The following is a 15,096-nucleotide window of genomic DNA, read 5'->3' as shown; positions in this document are numbered from 1 at the left end:
CTTGTGCTCAGGAGAGGCACAAGGGAGCCCGTACAGAAAGGAAAGGGGCAGGTGACTGGCTCATTAGGGAGCAGGACTGTGGGGCTTTTATTAGGCAAAGTCTGGGGAGGAGCGCCTTGTCATGGCACGTAGAGGTGGGGTTGTGCTTGCACCTGCGCTGTCACATAGCATGCTACTACATGTGGTGCATGTATCATTAGCATGCTAGCTCTCCACCCCGGGTGTGATTTTTAGTATGGTAATGGAGTTAGGGTCACCTTCAGTGGACTTCTTGGTGTTAGGGCGCATGCATAAGCCCAGGAAAGTCCAGAGGCTGCAGAATGTGAATCTTGGTGGCCTCTATCTGATTCTCCTAGCTTGCCAATTGGTTAGGGGCCTTATCCTGTTAGGCAAGGGGGCTTGCAGACAACCCTGTCTCGTTAGGCTGGTTCCTGTCTCATTTCTTTTCTGTCTGTCTTCTATCACTCAGTGTAAGTTTTTTTATATTCATCCATGCCATTATACATATCAAAGTTCATTCATACAAATAAAAAAGTTCATTCCTTCTTATTGCTATTATTCCATTGTATGGATATATCATAATTTATTTACCCACTTGTCCATTTTTCTGTTGATAGACATTTAGGTTGTTTCTAGTTCTGGGCTGCTATGAACATTTCTGTACCGGTCTTTGTGTAAACATAGGATCTAATTAGGTAAATATTTAGGATTGGGATTCATGGGTCACATGGTAAGTACATGTTTAACGTTATAAGAAACTACCAAACAGTTGTCTTTGTGTAATAGAGTTCCAATTGGTCCACATCCTCTCCAATGCTTGGTGTTATCAGTCTTTTAAAATGTAGTTATTGTAATGAGTTTGCAATAGTATCTCATTGTGGTTCTAATTTACATTTCCATTGTGACTAATGATGTTGGGCTACTTTAATGTGTTTACTGGCCAAATGAAAATCTTCTTTTGTGAAATAAATCAAATCTTTTGTCTATGTCTTAATGACAATGAGTTATAAGAATTCTTTAAGTATTCTATGATTAAAACATTTGTCAGATATATGGATTGTGAATATTTTTTCCCAATTTGTGATTTCTCTTTTTATTGACTTAATGTCAACAGTTTTTAATTTTTATGAAGTTCTATTCAGCATTCATATCTTTTAGGATTTGTGCTTTTTGTATCATATTTAAGACCTTTGTTAACCCAAGAGAGCAAAGATTCCATCTGCAATCTTAATTCTCCTTTGCCATGTAACAGAACATATTCACAAGTTCTGGGTATCAGGGTGTGGACATCTTTGGGGGGCCATTATTCTGTCTACCACATATGTCCATTATCAGAATGAGGACGTGCTCTTCTGTTCCTAGTTTGCTGAGTGTTTTTTATCATGACACATATCTAGTGTTTACTGTGTACCAACCCCTTTGCTAAGTGTTTTATGCATATTGTGTCATTTAACCCTCACCTCTGACTTGATTATCATCCTCAATTTACAGAAGAGTAACTGAGGCTTAGAGAAATGAAGTAACTTCACCAGAGCAATATGACTAATAAATGGCAGAAGTAAGATTTGAAGAGAAATATGTTAAAACTAAAGATCAATTAGTGGTTACCGGGGGAAGTGGGGTGGGGGGTGGGCACAAAGGGTGAAGGGGCGCACCTATAAGATGACTGACAAATAAGGTACAACTGAAATTTCACAATGTTGTAAACTATCATAACTTCAATTTAAAAAAAACTAAAAAACACCCCTAAAGATCAACCTTTCACTACTAAAACTAGAGATTTCATGTTAATCATTTTCTGCATAAGGTCATTCACTTATCTTTCTTAACAGCTTTATTGAGATATAATTCACATGCCTTACAATTCACTCATTTAAAGTATAGAATTCAATAGCTTTTAGTATATTCTCAGAGTTGTGTATGCATCACTACAATCAATTTTAGAACATTTTCATTACCCCCTCTCGAAATCTGTATGCCTTAACTATCACCTTTAACACCCATACCCTCCAGCCCTAGGCAACCACTACTCTACGTTCTGTCTCCACAGACTTGCCTGTTCTAGATATTTCACATAAGTGGAATTATAATATGAGGTGCTTTGTAGCTAGCTTCTTTCACTTAACATAATTTTTTCAAGGTTCATCCATGTTGTAGCATGTATCAGTACTTCATTACTTTTTATTGATAAATAATATTCAATTGTATGGATATACCAAGTATTATTTATCCATTCATGAATTGATAAACATTTAGATTGTTTACACTTTCTGGCTAGTATGAATAATGCTGCTATGAACATTAGTGTACAAGCTTTTGTGTGAACATATGCTTTCATTTCTCATGGGTTCACACCTAGGAGTGAAACTGCTAGATCACATGGTACATCTATGTTTAGTGATTTGAGGAACTGACAGGCTGTTTTCCATTAATTTTAGATCAATGAGAGTAGTGTATGACAGTCCTAGTTTCTCCACATCCTTGTTAACACTTGTTACTATCTGTCTTTTTTATTATAGCCATCTTAGTGGGTGTGAAGAGGGATCTCATTTGGTTTTTGTATTGATTTATTCTTTCATTTATTCACTCCTTTAAAAATAAATAAGTGAGCAGATAAATGGCATAAGGACATTTTGTGATAGGCGCTGGAAATAAATAACCAGGGTATTATAATACAGACTAATGTGATAGTCAAGGAATCTAGGAAGGTTACATTTAAGCTGAGGTCTAAGGATGGATGGAACTAGCCCTGAAAGTGCCAAGGAAGAACTTTCCAGTCAGAGAAGAGCAAGCACAGAGGTCTAGAGGTGAGAAAGAGCTTGGCTAATTCTAAGAACTGAAAAAAGACCGAGACGACTGATAGCAAGTGAGAGACTGGAATGAGATGAGGGTGGGGAGGTAAGCACGAGATGACGGTAAGGAGTTTGGATTTTATCCTAAATACAACGGGAAGCCACTGAAGGTTCTACATTGAAAGAGGCATCATGGTGTTCATGTTTAAAAAGATCACTTTAGCTGCTGCTTTGTAAAACCAGTTAAAAAGTGATTACAGTTGTCCACATGAGAGATAATAGTAACTTGAACAAGAGTTGCAACAGTGAAGATGAAGAAAAGTGCTTTCAAGCTCTATTTGAGAGGTAGAACAAGCAAGACTGGATAGGACTTGAGTGGTGAGTGAAAGGGAGGCGTCAACAATGACATGCAAGTTTCTAGTTTTAATGATGGGGTGAATGAGGGTGTCATTTAGCAAGATAGAACCAACAAGTTAAAAATGAATTAGATGACATGGCACACTGGTCCTCATGTAATGACTCTACAGTATGCTTAAATAAATCCTGAGAACTTTCAATTCGGTTTTCCTGGAGTTATGTCCATTTGTTTAAGTGTATACAACATCTGCTTCCTTGGCCATAAATTTAATGACAATTGACTGGAGTCTGGGATTTATTTATCTTTCTACTACAATTTGTTGCATTACATTCATCTCTCACTAGTATTAATTCGAAATGTAAAACATTTCCTTCCATTCACATCCAGAGTGTCTCTTCCACCCACTGTTTAGATTCTGTCCATTTTTCAAGTACTCTGAAAAGTGTAAAGTAAGTTAATTGAAATCAATGAAATGAAAATTGAAACAACAAAATATGCAACACCCACCAAATTGGAATGTTTAAAAAAAATGATTATATCCAGTGTTGATAATGGAGATAGGAGTAGGGAAAAAAATACTTTTACACTCTGCCAATGGAGGTACAACTTGTTACCTCTTGGACAAATTACTAATATGTATTCAAAAACCTCAGACATTTGTACCCTCTTTGACCTCAGTTATTCTTCTTTAAAAAATTTATCCCAAGAAAACATTCATGAATATGTACAAAGGTACAGCTACAAGGTTTTTTATCATGGCACTGTTTCTAATTACGAAAATTTGGAAAGAATCCAATGTCCAAAGATAGGGAGCTGGCTTTAACAAACTACAATAATCCACTAAAGGAAACAAAAGGCAACATTAAAAATGTTGTACAAAACACATGGTGATGTTGGAAAATCTGTTTTGTTTTTTTTTTTTTTGCTTTGCCTCCCCAAATTCCCCCCCAGTACATACTTGTATATTTTAGTTGTGGGTCCTTCTAGTTGTGGCATGTGGGACGCCACCTCAACATGACCTGACAAGCGGTGCCATGTCTGCATCCAGGAGCCAAACCACCAAACCCCTGGGCCACTAAAACAGAACGCACGAACTTAACCACCTGGCCAGGGGGCTGGCCCCTGGAAAATCTTAATGTTATAAAACAATGTGTATGGAATAATATATTTTATGTATAAAATGCTTAGAAAAAGGATTGTAAGGATTTACACCAAGGTGTTAATAGTAGTTACCTCTATAGGTAATACAATAGGCTCATTTTTCTTTTCTATTTTCTCTAATAAGTATGTATTAATTTTAAGATAAGAAAAAAGTTATAAACATAAAAAAAAACAAGGCATGGGTTTCCCACTTAGGTTTGCAGTAGCTTCAATGAATATCACAGTTGAAGTTTCTTAGTCTGAGTAAACTAGCCCTCTTAAACAATACGTAAAACATTAAAGTCAGATTAGCAAATTAAACATATCGTTTGTACCACTCCTGGAAGGTCAATAAACCCATTATCTAAAGAACCAAAATAGGACATGCGCTCCTGAAATAAGATTCCAGAAACAAGAATCATAGCCTGAAAATATCCTGACCTCAGCTGCCCAAAGTCTGGACTAGAGAAATGGATGTCTACAATTTACTAGGATTATACTCTCATTGACAAAATGGTTACCAAGAATGTAGAGCACCTGTGTAACTACATCAAAAACTGTTCTAAATTTTGTTCTGACTACTGCAAGTTGATTGCTAAAGTGTCAAATTCAGTTGACAACCAGACCTGTGTGAAGTGACCCATTAACTTGGACAGAGCCAAAAAAACAAAAAACAAAAAACTTAAGCATTGAAGGGGGAATAATAAATTCTGAAGCATAGCAAACAACAGTGGGGTTTCACAGCATTGTGGTTGGGACTCTGGAGTCAGATTACTAGGGATTACATCCTGATTCTACCACTTAGCATCTCTGTGATCTTTGGCAAGTGACTAACTTGTTTCTGCCTCATCATCCTTATTTTTAAGGTGGGGAAATAACAGTACCTAGTTCATGAGGTTGTAATGAGGATTAAATGATTTAATGTAAAGCATTTACAACAGTAGCAGGCACATAGTAAGTGTCATGAAACTGATAGCTGTAAGAATATGTAGGTGTTACCTATTACTGTTATACATCTAATTGGAGTTTCAGAAAAAAAGGAGAGAGGATAGAACAGCAATAATATTAGAAGAGATAATAGCTAAAAATTTCAAGAACTGAAGAAAGACAACAACCTTGAGGTTCAGGTTACCCAATAAATTACAAGCAGTATGAACAAAAAGAAATCAATACCATACTCACTTCAGTATCCAGTCTCTGAATACAGAAAGGCAAAGACACAGTAAAAGCAACCTAAGAAAACAGAGAAATAATCTTCAAAGGAATGAAGCTCATTTCTCAATAGCAACTGGAAAACAAAAGACAGTGGAATATCTTCAGTGTGCCGAAAATAGTAACTTGACTCATAATGATATTCTCAGTACAAATATTTTTTTAAAACACAAGCAAAATAAAGACATTTGCAGAGAAAACTGACAGAATTTTCCCACCAGTAAATCTCACTAAAGGAAATCTTAAAGTCTGTGGTTTAAACAGAAAGAAGTAGAAAATTGGAGATGAAAGAATAAATGATGAGCAAAGAGAGTTTAAAAGTTTTTTGGAAAATCTAAACAAACACTGACTATATAAAACATAATAACAATTTTTGTGGGGTAAAATATAAGCATGAGCCAGAACTAACATACATAACAACAATAGTTTCTAAGTTGTTTGGGGGCTTACCAAAGTTAGAGTGCTCTAGGGTTCTTGTATTATCTGGGAGAGAGTAAAGATATCTATTAACTTTAGACTGTGATAAGTCAAGTACACATGTTAAAAGTTCACTGTAACTGATAATGAAATAGAAATAGAGGGTATAACTTCTAAACTAGTAAAAGGAAAAAATAAAATGAGAGAAAATAATCAATGTAAATAAAGAAAACAAAATTCAAAAATTAAATTCAAAAGGCAGAACAAATAGAAAGTACAGAGTAAAATGGAAGACATAAATCCAATGTACCAATCACTACAATGAATGATATGGACTCAATGCTCAAGTTAAAAGGCTAAGGTTGCTATACTAGGAAAAAAATGCTATTTACAAATGCTATTTACAGATAGCTAGACTGTATGGATATAAAAAGTTAAAGTAAAAGGATGGGCAAAGTGGAGTAAGGAGCTCAGCAGACACTCTCCCCAATAAAACAACAACTTAACTCGTAAAATTATTTTTAAAAAACAATCATTTAAAGTCGTTGAAAATTGTCCTAAGGGCATAACCAAATGAAGAAACATTCATTTGAGAAAAATCTATTAAATTTTGGTGAGAATAGTGAGAGTAGAGATTCCATGCAGAGAGGGGCAAACTGTAAAGACCAGGGACTGCCACAAACCCAGTGCCCACTCATAAAGAAGGGGTGTCACTTTAGGAAGAGCAGGTCTCTGCCTGCAGCTCTGATGCAGTCCCATAGGCATTCTGCCTAGGCAGAAAGGCACACCATAAAGACAAAGAACTCCATAATTCTTCAGGGAAAGGACTGACTTTATTCAGAATAACACCTAAGACCGTTGAAACAATAGAGATCTTCATGGTGAGCATCCATCAGGATATAAGCAAGGCAGAAGAGCCAGAAGTTTAATGAAAGAACTAGAGAAAGAGATAGTCAAGAAGAGCCCTCCTTGGACCTGGAAAGCTATGTGCACATGTCAGTTTGTACCTACTTAGGAGCAATCAGAGCTGAACGTGGAATAGCCTCAAAAGCATTCCCCAACCTATACACAAACCCATCAACACAAGATGGAAGCCTCCCTAGCATAAATGGCTTAAATACAACCTATCACCAAACTCTTACTGAACAATAAGGTACCATGACCCAGGGGCAATTGCTAAGAAACTAGGCTTAAAAATAAAATCATGTCAGCAAAATGGCAGACTAGGAAGTTCCAATCCCTCATTCCCCCAAGGAAACAGCAAAAGATAACCAGAAACTAGTTGAACTAACCTTATGGGAGCTCTGGGAAAATCTAAGGTCTACAACAACCAAGTGAATGCCCAATGAAGAAAAATCCACCTTCAAAATGGTAGGAAATTTTGTGGCATTTTCACTTGCCTTTGCCCCATCAGCTCCCTGGCATGGTACCATCTTGGTCTGGAAAAGGTGGCAGCCCACTTCCAAGTTCCCTCCCTTGAACTGAAGGGAGCAGAGTAGACCTTATGTGCAACATTCTAACCTGTCTAGAGGCTGCCTGAAGGACTGGTCTCTGCCTGGCCTAACTTGAGTCTCATACAGGGAAAAGGTGCAGCCACGGGTCATGGGAAAGCTGCAGGGGGACTGCAGACCTGCAGACACCTGGAGCAAGAGATTACAGGTAGAAACATACAATAGCCCATCTAAAGCCGAAAAGGGAAGCTGAGCTGAGACCTTATGGGGAATCAAGACATTCAGAAGCAGCCAGGTCTAAGGGAGAATTGAGAAGCCACAGGCAAGCCCAAGCAAGACACGTGCTCAAAAGAAAGATCTGAGGTCTTTTGTTCCATATAAATTTTAGGATTCTTTGTTCTATTTCTGTGAAAAATGTTGGAACTTTGATAGAGATTCTGTTTAATCTATAGATTGCTTTAGGAAGTATGGACATTATAAAGATGTTAATTCTTCCAATCCAAGAGCATAGAATATCTTTCCATTTCTTTGTGTCTTCTTCGATTTCTTTCAACAACGTTTAATACTTTTCAGTGTACAGATCTTTCACCTCTTTGGTTAAGTTTATTCCTAGGTATTTTATTCTTTTTGTTGTATTTTTACATGGGATTATATTCTTAATTTCTCTTTCTGCTACTTCACTGTTAGTGTATAGAAATGCAGCTGATTTTTGTATGTTGATTTTGTATCCCGCAACTTGACTGTATTCATTTATTGTTTCTAAAAGACCCCAAATAGCCAAAGGATTCCTGAGAAAAAAGAACAAAGCTGGAGGTATCACATTCCCTGATTTCAAAATATACTACAAAGTCATAATAACCAAAACAGCATGGTACTGGCACAAAAACAGACACACAGATCAATGGAACAGAATCGAGAGCCCAGAAATAAACCCACACATTTATGGACAGCTAGTATTCAGCAAGGGAACCAAGAGCATACAATGGAGAAAGGAGAGTCTCTTCAATAAATGGTGTTGGGAAAACTGGACAGCCACATGCAAAAGAGTGAAAGTAGACCATTCCCTTACACCATGCACAAAAATCAACTCAAAATGGATTAAAGACTTGAACATAAGACCCGAAACCATGAAACTTCTAGAACAAAACATAGGCAGTACACTCTTTGACATTGGTCTTAGCAGCATATTTTCAAGTCCCATGTCTGACCGGGCAAGAGAAACAAAAGAAAAAATAAACAAATGGGACTACATCAAACTAAAAATCTTCTGCACAGCAAAGGAAACCATCAACAAACAAAAATACAACCTAACAATTGAGAGAAGATATTTGCAAACCATATATCAGGTAAGGGGTTAATATCCAAAATATACAAAGAACTCATACATCTCAACAACAAAAAAACTCAACAACCCAATTAAAAAGTGGGCAAAACTAAAAGAAGTCTCAATAAATTTAAGAAGATCGAAATAATACCATGCATCTTTTCTGACCGCAAAGGTATGAAACTGGAAATCAACTACAGAAAGAAAACCAGAAAAGCCACAAAAATGTGGAGATTGAACAAAATGCTACTGAACAAATGATTGGGTCAATGATGAAATCAAAGAAGAAATAAAAAAATTCCTGGAGACAAATGAAAATGAAAACACGACATGCCAAAATCTGTGGGATACAGCAAAAGCAGTTCTATGAGGGAAGTTTATAGCAATTCAGGCCTACCTCGACAAAGAAGAAAAATCCCAAATAGACAATTTAAAAGTGCACCTAAAGGTACTGGAAAAAGAACAACAAACAAAGCCCAAAATCAGCAGAAGGAAGGAAATAATAAAAATCAGAGCAGAAATAAATGAAATAGAGACTAAAAGAACAATAGAAAGAATTAATGAAACCAAGAGCTGGTTCTTCGAAAAGATAAACAAAATTGACAAACCCTTAGCTAGACTCACCAAGAAAAAAAGAGAGAAGGCTCAAATAAATAAAATCAGAAATGAAAGAGGAGCGATTACAACGGACACCTCAGAAATACAAAAGATAATAAGAGAATACTACAAAAAGCTATATGCCAACAAATTGGATAATCTAGAAGAAATGGATAAATTCTTAGAAACATACAACCTTCCAAAACTGGACCAAGAAGATATAGAAAATTTGAATAGACCGATCACCAGTAAGGAGATCGAAACAGCAATTAAAAACCTCCCAAACCAGATGGCTTCCCTGGTGAATTCTACCAAACATTCAAAGAAGACTTAATACCTATCCTTGTCAAAACTCTTCCAAAAAATTGAAGAGGAGGGGAGGCTTCCTAACTCCTTCTATGAAGCAAACATTATCCCAATACCAAAACCAGACAAGGACAACACACAAAAAAAAGAAAATTACAGGCCAATATCACTGATGAACATCAATGCAAAAATCCTCAACAAAAGTCTAGCAAATCAAATACAACAATACATTAAAAGTATCATACATCATGATCAAGTGGGTTTCATTCTGGGGATGCAGGGATGGTTCAACATCCACAAATCTATCAACGTGATACACCACATTAACAAAATGAAGAATAAAAATCACATGATCATCTCAATAGATGCAGAGAATACATTTGACAAGATACAGCATCCATTTGTGATAAAAAACTAAATAAAATGGGTATAGAAGGAAAATACCTCAACATAATAAAGGCCATATATGACAAACCCACAGCAAATATCATTCTCAATGGAGAAAAACTGAAAGCTATCCCTCTAAGAACAGGAACCAGACAAGGATGCCCACTGTCACCACTCTTATTTAACATAGTATTGGAAGTCCTAGCCAGAACAATCAGGCAAGAAAAAGAAATAAAAGGGATCCACATTGGAAAAGAAGAAGTGAAACTGTCACTCTTTGCAGACGACATGATTTTATATCTAGAAAACCCTAAAGAGTCCAGTAAAAAACTTTTAGAAATAATAAAGGAATACAGTCAAGTTGCGGGATACAAAATCAATGTACAAAAATTGGTTGCGTTTCTATACACTAACAACGAAGTAGCAGAAAGAGAAATTAAGAATACAATCCCATTTACAATTGCAAAAAAATAATAAAATACCTAGGAATAAACTTAACGAAAGAGGTGAAAGATCTGTACACCGAAAACTATAAAACATTGTTGAAAGAAATCGAAGAAGACACAAAGAAATGGAAAGATATTCTGTGCTCTTGGACTGGAATAATTAACATTGTTAAAATGTCCATACTTCCTAAAGCAATCTATAGATTCAGTGCAATCCCTATCAAAGTTCCAACAACATTTTTTACAGAAATAGAACAAAGAATCCTAAAATTTATATGGAACAACAAAAGACCCCAAATAGCCAAAGGATTCCTGAGAAAAAAGAACAAAGCTGGAGGTATCACACTCCCCGATTTCAAATTATACTACAAAGCCATAGTAACCAAAACAGCATGGTCCTGGCACAAAAACAGACACACAGATCAATGGAACAAAATTGAGAGCCCAGAAGTAAACCCACACGTTTATGGACAGCTAATATTCAACAAGGGAGCCAAGAGCATATGATGGAGAAAGGGGAGTCTCTTCAGTAAATGGTGTTGGGAAAATTGGACAGCCACAAGCAAAAGAATGAAAGTAGACCATTCCCTTACACCATGCACAAAAATCAACTCAAAATGGATTAAAGACTTGAATGTAAGACCCAAAACCATGAGACTTCTAGAAGAAAACATAGGCAGTACGCTCTATGATATTGATCTGAGCAGCATATTTTCAAGTCCCATGTCTGACCGGGCAAGGGAAACAAAAGAAAAAATGAACAAATGGGAGTACATCAAACTAAAAAGTTTCTGCACAGCAAAGGAAACCATCAACAAAATGAAAAGACAACCTAACGATTGGGAGAAGATATTTGCAAACCACATACCAGATAAGGGGTTAATAGCCAAAATATACAAAGAACTCTTACAGCTCAACAACAAAAAAACCAACAATCCAATTAGAAAATGGGCAAAAGATCTGAACAGAGATTTCTCCAAAAAAGATATACAGATGGCCAACAGGCATATGAAAAGGTGCTCAACATCATTAGCTATCAGCAAAATGCAAATCAAAACTACAATGAGGTATCACCTCACTCCAATCAGAATGGCTATAATTAGCAAGACAGGAAACAACAAATGTTGGAGAGGGTGTGGAGAGAAGGGAACCCTTGTTCACTGCTGGTGGCAGTGCAAACTGGTGCAGCCACCATGGAAAGCAGTTTGGAGTATCCTCAGAAAATTAAGGATAGGTCTACCATATGATCCAGCTGTTTCACTGCTGGGTATTTATCCAAAGAACTTGAAAACACAAAGGCATAAAGATACTTGCACCCCTATGTTCATTGCGGCATTATACACAATAGCCAAGACTTGGAAGCAACCTAGGTGCCCATCAAGGGATGAATGGATAAAGAAGATGTGGTATTTATACACAATGGACTACTACTCAGCCATAAGAAATGACAAAATCCGGCCATTTGTGATAACATTGATGGACCTTGAGGGTGTTATGCTGAGTGAAATAAGTCAGAGGGAGAAAGTCAAATACCATATGAGCTCACTCATAAGTATAAGATAAAAACAACAAACAAACACAGAGCAATGGAGACTGGATTGGTGGTTACCATGGGGGGGGGGGAAGGGGTGATTAGGCTCACATGTGAGGGGATGGATTATAATTAGTTTTTGGGTGGTGAACATGATGTAATCTACACAGAATTCGAAATATATTATGATGTACATCTGAAAGCTATATATTGTTATAACCCAATGTTACTGCAATTAAAAAAATTAAAAATTAAAAAAAAACCTTATTACCACCAATTAAAAAAAAAAGAAAGATCTGAAAAGACCTTAAGCTTTCACCTCAGGCTGATCCCTAGGCTCAGCATACACCCAGCTAATGAGTGAAGGACTGCCCTGACACAGAGCCAATAGTCATAGACTTGGAAAGGTGGATGTTTTTTCAAATGCCTGATTTTCATTGAAAAATCATAAGGCATACCAAAAAAAGAAAATACGGTCCATTTAAAGGAACAAAATAAACTGGCAGAAACCATCCCTGAAGAATCACAGAAATTGAATTTACTAGAAAAACACTTTAAAACATCTGTCTTAAATATGTTCAAAGAGCTAAAGGAAAATACAGACAAAGAAATAAAGGAAATCAAAAAAGCAATACATGAACAAAATAAGAATATCAACAAAGAGACAGAAATTATAAAAAGGAACCACACAAAAATTTTGGAGCTGAAAAATATAATTACTGAATTGAAAAATTCACTAGAAGGGTTCAACAGAAGATTAATCAGGCAGAAGAAAGAATCAGAGAACTTGAAGACAAGACAATTGAAATCATTGAGTGTGAGGAGCAGAAAGGATAGAATGAAGAAAGGTGATCAGAGCCTCAGGGACTTGTGGGATACCATGAAGCTGACCAATTTACATATTATGGGAATCCCAGAAAACAAGAGAGAGGGAAAGGGATAGAGAAATTATTTGAAGAAATAATGGCTGGGGAAGTGCAGATCTGGAAGAGGGAGTTGAAGGACTAGAGAAGTTAGTCAGCAACCAATCAATTTGAGAAGTTAAGCACATCCAACTGCTGAGGTGAGCCTGATAAGGAAAATCAGCTGATCTGGGTAGCTACCAGCTCTGTGGGGCCATAGCTAACTGTCTAGTGGCCACTGTTGATCAACAGAGTTGTAGTAGACAAGAAGTGTTGAATGCAGACCATAGGAGTATTAGGATAAGTTAAGAGTCCATCGCATTTGTCCATCACCATATCTGACTAAGAAGATGCTCAGAGTGTAATGGCAACTGCTTCATTTCCACCACACAAATCTTGTGCAAGCTTTTCTTTTGAGAAACTCTAACCTGAAGGCATATAGGTAAAGGAATTCTAGGAATCATAGTTCCAATTTAAGTGAGTTGACCCAGTATAAATGATCACGTCCTTCAAGTCTTTGCTCAAACGTCACCTTCTCAATTTTGCCTATCCTCACTATCCTATTTTAAATTGCAACTCATCCCATCTCCTTTGCAGGTCAACCCTCCCTAGATTGCCACTTAAATGTTGGTGTTCCTGAGAGTATCATTCTTGGCACTCTTCTCTCATTCAGCACACTCTTCCTGGGCAATCTCACCTATACTTATAGATGCAATTATCAACCATGCACTGACAACAATTTTATACCTCCAGTTCAGACCCCTACTCTGTGCACTGGGTCCTTATTACTCAAAGAATAACTAGACAGCTCAATCTGCATGTTCTTAAACTCAAGGTGTTCAAAACTTTCCCCTTTCACCAAACCAGCTCCTCTTCTGCTATTTCCTCACTTCATGAATAACACTTCTAACCACTAAAGCAAGAAACATGAAGTCATTCTAGGCTCTTTCCTGTTCTTGATTCCCAGTCTCTTCCCATTGATCATTTAAGTCCTGTGGATTCTTAAACTTAATATATCTCATATCTTTTTCCTCTTTCCCATCCCCAATGCTGCAACTCTAGTCCAAGACTTACTTATATTTCTGTAGAAGTCTCATACACGTCTCTGCTCTCCAAGTCAAAATATCCACTAAGTATCCAAATAAGTAATCATTCTAACAGGGATATTTGATTTGTCATTCCTTTGCTCTAATTCTTTTAATGGTTCCCCCTACATTTTCAGAAAAAAAATTTAAGTTTTAGAATAGCATGCAAGATTGTTTATGATCTACTTTACTTATTCATTCAATCTCACCTGTAGCTGTTCTCTCCCATGAAACCTAAGCTCCAACTAAATGACTGCCAGTTTTCCAAGTCCATTAAATGATCTCTGGGATGTTATGACCCAGGCTGCCAGCACCCGACACCTCTTTGCCTGAAAATTTTACTCATCCTTTAAGTACCAATTTAATTGTTACCTCCTCTGAGAAAATTTTCAATATTCCCTTTTACAGATTAATGGCCGTGACTTCCTATTGCTCTACTACTGATCAGTCATGCATCTCTTCAAGTCTGTCTCATAATATACTATCAGACCCTCTCTCTCCAAATTGGAAGCCACATTTATGTAGCTAAGATATTACATTTAAGAATATTTATTTAAACATTTAAAAACCTAGGAGGGTTTGTAAACTTTGGTAAGTATATCAACAGACAGGATCTTGTAGTGAAAACAGCACTGGACCAGAAGTCAGGAGATTTAGTTACAGTCCTAATTGTTTCCTCCTTAACCTTTCTGGCCTCAGTTGCCCCCCACATAAAGGAATGTGGCTAGACTACAGCCCCAGTCTCTGGGTGGTAATTTACAGCTTATCTGCTTTTTTACTATTATCCAATCCAGCCCCCTTCATTTCACAGGGTAGGAAGCTGAGGTTCGGAGACGATATACAATATTATTTAGACAAGATCCTATACAATTAATTACTAAGGGCAACGGAATCTGGGGATCCCAGACCGGGGCAGACCTTTGGAAACGTTCCTAGTTCTAAAATCCTCTAATCCACCCAGTTAACAAAAACGGAGCAAAGAGGTAAAGAAAAGCCAGAAGAGATGAGACTTAAAGGAAACAAACACATCCCAAACAGAGGGAGAAGTCACAGCGTTCCACGAATCATAAGTGAACTTCCTGGCCTGGGTAAACTTCCGGAATAAACAGCAGGGAGACCCAATCAGGACCTTCCTCCGGGAGCCAATG

This window comes from Equus przewalskii, chromosome 14, assembly GCF_037783145.1.
Source record: "Equus przewalskii isolate Varuska chromosome 14, EquPr2, whole genome shotgun sequence".
NCBI lineage: Eukaryota > Metazoa > Chordata > Mammalia > Perissodactyla > Equidae > Equus > Equus przewalskii.
Note: the sequence above shows the minus strand (reverse complement) of the source record.